At 46.5% G+C, this 6,830-nt stretch overlaps 1 long non-coding RNA gene across 1 annotated transcript in view; it reads right to left on the bottom strand.

The window, feature by feature from the left end:
• Nucleotides 1–1,321: 1,321 nt before the first annotated feature.
• LOC117875798 overlaps nucleotides 1,322–6,830 on the bottom strand; it is a 40,254-nt gene continuing 34,745 nt past the window's right edge. The window contains exon 3 of the long non-coding RNA XR_004645361.1: nucleotides 1,322–2,107. This is a non-coding gene — a long non-coding RNA (uncharacterized LOC117875798). The remainder of the gene's footprint in view (nucleotides 2,108–6,830) is intronic.

Raw genomic sequence — 6,830 nt, 5'->3', positions numbered from 1 at the left:
TACATTTTTTTTAATTCAGTGAAAATAGTAAATCAGATTGACATTTTTTACATTTTAAATCTCTCCCCTATTAACATTATAGGTAAGGATTTTTATATATATGTTTGTTTGTTATCTTGACAGTGTCCCTTTTAATATTGCTTTTAAACTGAATCAGTTCCATTTATCCTAAACTGGGAACAGACTTATCCCAGTCATATTTTGAAAGCAGGGAAAAACACAATAGTATTTTTCCTGCCTATTTGTAGTGGGTCTAGTGAAATAAAACATATCGTGTGATTACTGAATGCTCTGATACTAAAGAGGATTCCTGGGGGTTCTTGTGTATCTGGTCCATGTCCATCATTCTAATCACTGCATTAGAGAAATTTGTGCCAATGTTTTAATTTGGATGAAACCCTGTCCTGACGCTTCTCTGAACTATTGGAAGCTTTTGGTTCTGTCAGTTGGGCTGGAACTCTCCTAGGAATGGGCTCTCTTGAGTTCCAGTATCTTCTGCTGCCAGGTGGGCCAGCAATACCATAAGAGGAGCCTTTCCCCTGAGACGCTGGTAATTCTTCTAACCCAAGATGCAGAGTTCAGAGCCACATCCAGATGTGAATACCCCCAAAGTTCAGGGGTATTTGGATCCCTGGGGGAATGAGTTACTTCAGAGTCTGAGCCCATCTCTGCGTCTGGCTGGCATTAGGGACCCTGTGTAAGGGACAGGTGTGGGGGGGGGGCAAGAGAGTGCAGCGGGGGCCTGGTGGTGGGGTTGGGTGGATGGGGCTGAGTAAGGGGGTCTAGGGGCCCAACTGATAGCAGGACTGGGTGCAGGGAGGCTGAGGAGTGAGGGGGCCAGGGAGAGGCAGGTTATAGTGTAGACTGGGGGCTGCAGGCTTCAGTGCCAGGACCCTGAATCACTTACCCTGATTTTTCACTTGTTTAACTCTGATTTCAGTGAACTTATTCCTGCTTTGCAACTGTGGGAGATTGGAATTAGAGCTGGACAATATTTTTTTTTGCCAAAACTTTTTTTTTGACAAAAAATGCAGATTTGGCAACACCACAATATTTCACAAATTCATGTTGGTTTCACTGAATTGTTCATTTAAAAAAAATCTGAAAATGTTGAAACATTTTGAAATTATTCGGTTTAAATGACATTTTTGTGTAGAAATATTCTTTAATTTAATTTTAAAAATAATGTATAATGGTCAAAATCAAAATCAAATGTTTCATTTCAGGTCAAACAAAATTTTTAGTTTGATCCAAAATGTTTTTTTTTAAATGTTTTGAGTCAGCAAAAATGCTGAAAATGTTCATTTTGAGGTCTAGCTGCAATGATTTTCCCCCTCCACCCTTGATTTTTTGGTATTGCTGGTAAGCCAAAACTTCCATTATTCTCCCTGCTCTAATCAGAATTGGGCTCAGGAAGTGCAGGTTCCAACTGTAAGCAGACTAGATCTTGTGTTATTTCATACCTGAATAAATGACACCTTGAGACAAAAGAAAGCCAAGAAAAAATAAACATCAGTTCAAATACCGAGATATTGGGGTTCCTCCAGAGCCTGCTTGCCCACCTACAGCTTAGACTACCTCAATACTCCCTTCAGTAACATGTTCAATACAATGTTCACCGCGGGAAGGATCTCTGGCTGAACTCTAAAGGTGTAGGAATCTCTCTAGGCCTGTAAGGCTGTTCCATATGATTGGTGTCACTGGGAATTTTCCTTCCTTCTGATCATGTCCTGCCAAGTCAATGCAGACAGACGGGACGCTGCTTGAGTGCAGAGACCAAGCAAGCAGGGGAGAAGCTGTGGGATGTATACATTTGTGGTTAAGACACAGGGAGTGGGGAAAGCTGGTACATGCCAGCTACAGAGTGGCCTTATTTCTGAGAACAAACAGAACAAGTGAAAAGAGCTTGGCAGCGTTATTTTCCCCAGACACAAACAATGGAAAGTAGAGGGTCCCCCTGGCCATTATTAAATGGAATTAAAAATAGCAGCAGACTCTGTGGTACATGGAGTTCCACAGGCTTTCGGAATGCACAACTTCTTTCAGGGTCTGAGGTACTCAATGGGCCCGGGCTGGGTACACAGACCTCTTCAGTTCCTAGTGGGATCTGTGGGATGGAGAGGAGAGGGGCTAGAGTCAGTTCGTTCTTAGGAGAAAAACTTAGCACAAAAGGTACTCAACATCAGGGGGAAAACATGATATTAAATATGGGCCTGTGAATATTGTGAAGAATGATAATAATACCACATAGCACTTGTACCATCCTCTGCAACTTTAACACACAGAGAAACCATTAACTCTCAACACCCCAGTGGCACCTTGGGCCTCAGGGAATCTGTAATCATCTGTATGCCTCCATGATAAACCCAGCCAATTAGGCACAATGGTATGAGCTGGTACTGCGACTCCTGTGATAGCTTGTGCATCCCTGGAGTTTGCAGTGGCCCTTGCACCCCATGGGCTGATGGGTAATGTGGAGTTGATAGCATCTTGAGCTCAGATCCTGCCACATCACTTCTCAGTCCCCTTCATAATACCAGCACATCATATTGGCAGCCCCTCCACTCCTCCCTCCCCCATACTTGCATAATACACAGTCCTCTCCTTGTGGTCTTGGGGATTGTACACCACACTCCCCACTGCTGTGTAACCCAGCTCCCGCATTGCACCCAACCATATCAGTCTTCCAGCACTCAGCTCCTTTTCAACTTGAAATGCACCTTCTAGTCCCTTCCTCCTACCTGCACTTCCCAATCCCCTACCTCCTACTGCCTGGCCCTAGTTTTGGCCAATTCTATAATTAATTTCTCCAGTTCACAGATTCCATGGCCAGCTCCTTTTGGAGTGCGTAGGAGCCATTAAGCCCAGCTCCCCACCCCTTTCCCACAGAGACTTCAGCGCAAGCACTGGGCAGCCTAACAACGTTGTCATGTGACCGAACACCAAGATACCAAAGCCGACAGACTGTCTGTCATCTGGATCTACTTTGTCCAGGAAAACCACTTAGTTTACAAATATTTGTATTTAAATTCTTCTTTGCCCATTTAATTCAAGCCTGTGCTTCAAGAAATGAAACTTTCCTGTAAAGGAAAGAAAAACACAAAGCCAAGGCTGAGAGAATGCTTGCTCTTTAATGCCATATTTTCCACAATGGAAAGAGTTCCTTCCCTCCATGTTTGACAGTAATCTGCAGTCCCAAAATAAACAGGATTTCTCTTAATTTTGCTGCAGGTTATTTCCCAGCTGTTAGAATTGAGCAGGAGAATGGATCCAACCATACAGGAATTAGAGGAGTTTCAGGGTGTTTACTGACCTGTACATCCTAGGCTTTCAGTTCAGAATCAGTTTGGGAAACAAAGGGTTAAAAATCTTCTTTAGTTTATGAGTGAAAACAAGCCCTACACCATAAAACTGGCACCCATGCTCTATTGCCAGTCAATGGAAGACCAGGCCTAGCAAAGGAAGGAAAAAACTACTCAACATAGAGGTGCAACAGGAGACCTGTATAGTGGGGCACAAAGCTGTAAGAGCAGGGATTGTTGCAGACCTGGCTGAAGTGCATTAGAAGTGTTGTATGAGGGGTCAGGACTGGACTAGCAAGGATGCATGGACAGAGCTCTGTGGTGGGGGAAGACTGCCCAAGGCTTGCCTATGCTATGCTTAATTTCAGACAGTTCTGTCAGTCTCCTATTTGGAGAAATGCCAAATCACCTCCAATTTTTTTGTATCAAATTAAAATCAGGCTTTGACATTTAAAACAATATTTGCACCTGTAACAGGACAAATAGAGACAACTGCTCCATATTGAAAGAATACCCCTTCCTTCTATTCTGCACTGTATACTGTATGCAATCCCCACCAAAGGGTTACTGAGCAGCTCCTAGAAGGTACTAGTCAATAGGAGTTGTTCTGATCGTCTAATACCTCTTCCTTCTCATTGACTGGATAAGTGTGCTGTCACTCCATATCCTATAGGGGTTGGAGTTCTTTTGAAAACTCAAAGAAGATTTCATCTTATTTATGTAGTTGAATAATCCATCATAATAAACACGATTTCCCTAATTCCCCTCCAGACTCTTAAATATTACATGACTCCAAACACAACACAAAGGACTAAAGAAGTATCACAAGATAGGGAGTGCTGTTTATTGGCTACACCGTTGACCCCCAAGACTCAGCGGTTATGAACAGTATCCTGTTTTGAATGTGAATACAAGGTTGGACACGTTCACACCTTTTTAATTCTTCATGTACAACACATACAGCCATTTTGTTCTCTGAACCATTGCAGCCTATTACAAAGGAGACACACACACACACACAGTATACTCTTGGAACAGTCGCCATCTTGGCTCATGCACCAGAGATTGAACTAGAGACCTCCAGAGAAAAAGCATGAGCTGCTACAGCATAAAGGTCTAACTGGGGTTATAAAAGATATCTATCCTCTGTGTATCAGGCACAGCGGGGGATTGATAACACACACTTCTCGGTGGGTTACACGTGCATAGAGACTTTATTTTTGTTCCTTCTTGTTGCTGTTTTCTTAATATGAAATAAGTCATTTTAGCCTGAAAGTAAATGGTTGCACTTTTATGGAGAAACATAACACTTCCTGTCCTTTGCTCTGGTTTTTGCAGGCTGGAAATGAGATCTGCTTGGTGTAATGACCATCACTGCATATGATGCCACTTTTTTTCCTACAGTGAACCAGCTCTGAGCCTGGTATTTGCCTGGGGTCAAACCTGGTTTTTACCAAACAAGCTGACGGGAGTCACAGCAGGCAGAAGGAAACAATCACTATGTCCCAGAGGGATCCTAAATGCATGGAGGCTCAGACGGGGGTGGGGGGGGGGAGGAGGAGAGGATCAGGTTTTGGGAATACTGTCTGGGAGAGCACTGGCAGGGGAGGGGATGTTTTCTGAATTGCAGAGACATCTGCACCATGTGGCTGACAGATCAGAGACAACAGAGCTCCAGAAAAGAGCAAAAAGTCACTATGAAGCTGCAAAATAAGGAATAAAAACAAAAATATATGAAACCAGAGAAGGGTTTCCACATGCTGGGCACATGCAACAGGAGACCTGTATATTGGGGCGGAGAGCTGTAAGAACAGAGATTGTTGCAGACCTGGACTGAGGCACATTAGAAGTGCTGTATAAGGGGTCAGGACTGGACTAGCAAGGTATGCATGGACAGAGCTCTGTGGTGGGGGGAAGACTACCCAAGGCTTGCCTATGCTATGCTTGATTTTAGATAGTTCTGTCAGTCTCCTATTTGGAGAATGCCACATCACCACAACGGCCTTCTCTGGGCATCGTGAGCCTGCTGGCACTCTTCAGATTCTGGGCTAGTCTTTGAATTCTGGAGCAGAACTGCACCCATTCAATTGTTACTGCATGTGTTAGAGAAGCAGCCCAGGTAGAATGTATCCATTTCCTGAGTGTATGAGGAGTATATCCCCTAAAGCAGGGGTCTCAAACACGCGGCCCATGGGCCGCATGCGGCCCGCGGAGCTCTTCCCTGCGGCCTGCCAAGCTCCCCACGCCCCCCCGACCCCCGAGTTATTTTATATGGCAGCTAAGCTCGCTGCTCCCCAATGTTTGGGGCTGGGTTTCTCCCCTGGCCCCGCCTGCCGCCCCCACACACCTCCCCCGAGTGTCCCCCGGGCTCACTTGCTGCCCCTTCAGCGCTCCGGAGCCTGCAGCTCATGCTGACTCCATTCCACGCCGCTCTGCCGGCTTCTGGCATCACCTGCTGCCGCAGGGTCCTAGTGCCCCCCTGCACTATGGCCAGGGCAGGCTGCCGTTCTGCCCTAGTCCTGAGCCGCTCCAATGCCCCACAATCATCCCCAGCCCCACAGCCCTCACCCCTGCACCCCCTCCTATCCCCAAACTTCATCCCAGAGCCTGCACCCCCCACCCCCTGCCCCAGCCCGGAGCCTGCACCCAGCACCCAAACTCCATCCCAGAGTCTACACCCCAGACCCCCTCCCCCACCCAAACTCCCTCCCAGAGCCTTAGGCAGATGGGGGTGGAGTTTGGGGGGGGGGAGGCAGGTTCTGGGCACCACCAAAATTTCTACAAACCTGCCACCCCTGGAAGAGGCAGAGCAGGGGTGGAGTGGTGGTGCACCCTGTGCACTGGGGGGCTTTAACAGAAGTAAATCTAACTAAGTGTGTGTTTTGTCCTTTGAGTGAGGTGCATTACTGTTGGTGGCATTTAGCACTTTCCAGGAGGGAGGGGAGAGGAGCAGGGAACCGTGCGCTCAGGGGAGGAGGTGGAGAAGAAATGGGGCAGGGGTGGGGCCTCATGGAAGGGGTGGAGTGGGGATGGGGCCAGGGGCAGCAAGGGGGGTGTGTGTCAGTGATGCAGCCCTCGGGCCAATACACTAGTCCTCATGTGGCCCTCATGGTCATTTGAGTTTGAGACTCCTGCCCTAAAGAATGGTATTGTCCCTTTAAGGAGGTGGAGCTTTGTTAATCCACCTAGCAAAAGGTACTAATTCAACTAAGAGCCCTGCTGGTGAGGCAGGGACAATTGGTAGCCAGGGAGTCAGGGGAAACTGATTAGACATTGGGAGGTTTAATGTTTCAACCTTATGCAGGAAGCAGAAACCACAGAAGACAGTTAGGGCCTGCTGGTCAAACTCTGCATATATGCAACATCCTAGAGACCCACCAAAGGGCTGCATGTTTGTGAACCCCAATACAGAAGTAAATAACTATTGCTACTTTTAATTGCCTCCTTCATTTGGGGAGACCTTCACTGGGATGCATTGTTATGCTAAACTACCAGCTTTTACCACTGTTTTCAGTTTGGTTTCATTAC

The sequence above is a fragment of the Trachemys scripta genome, chromosome 4 (genome assembly GCF_013100865.1).
Source record: "Trachemys scripta elegans isolate TJP31775 chromosome 4, CAS_Tse_1.0, whole genome shotgun sequence".
Taxonomy (NCBI): domain Eukaryota; kingdom Metazoa; phylum Chordata; order Testudines; family Emydidae; genus Trachemys; species Trachemys scripta.
This window is presented reverse-complemented; position numbering and strand designations above follow the sequence as displayed.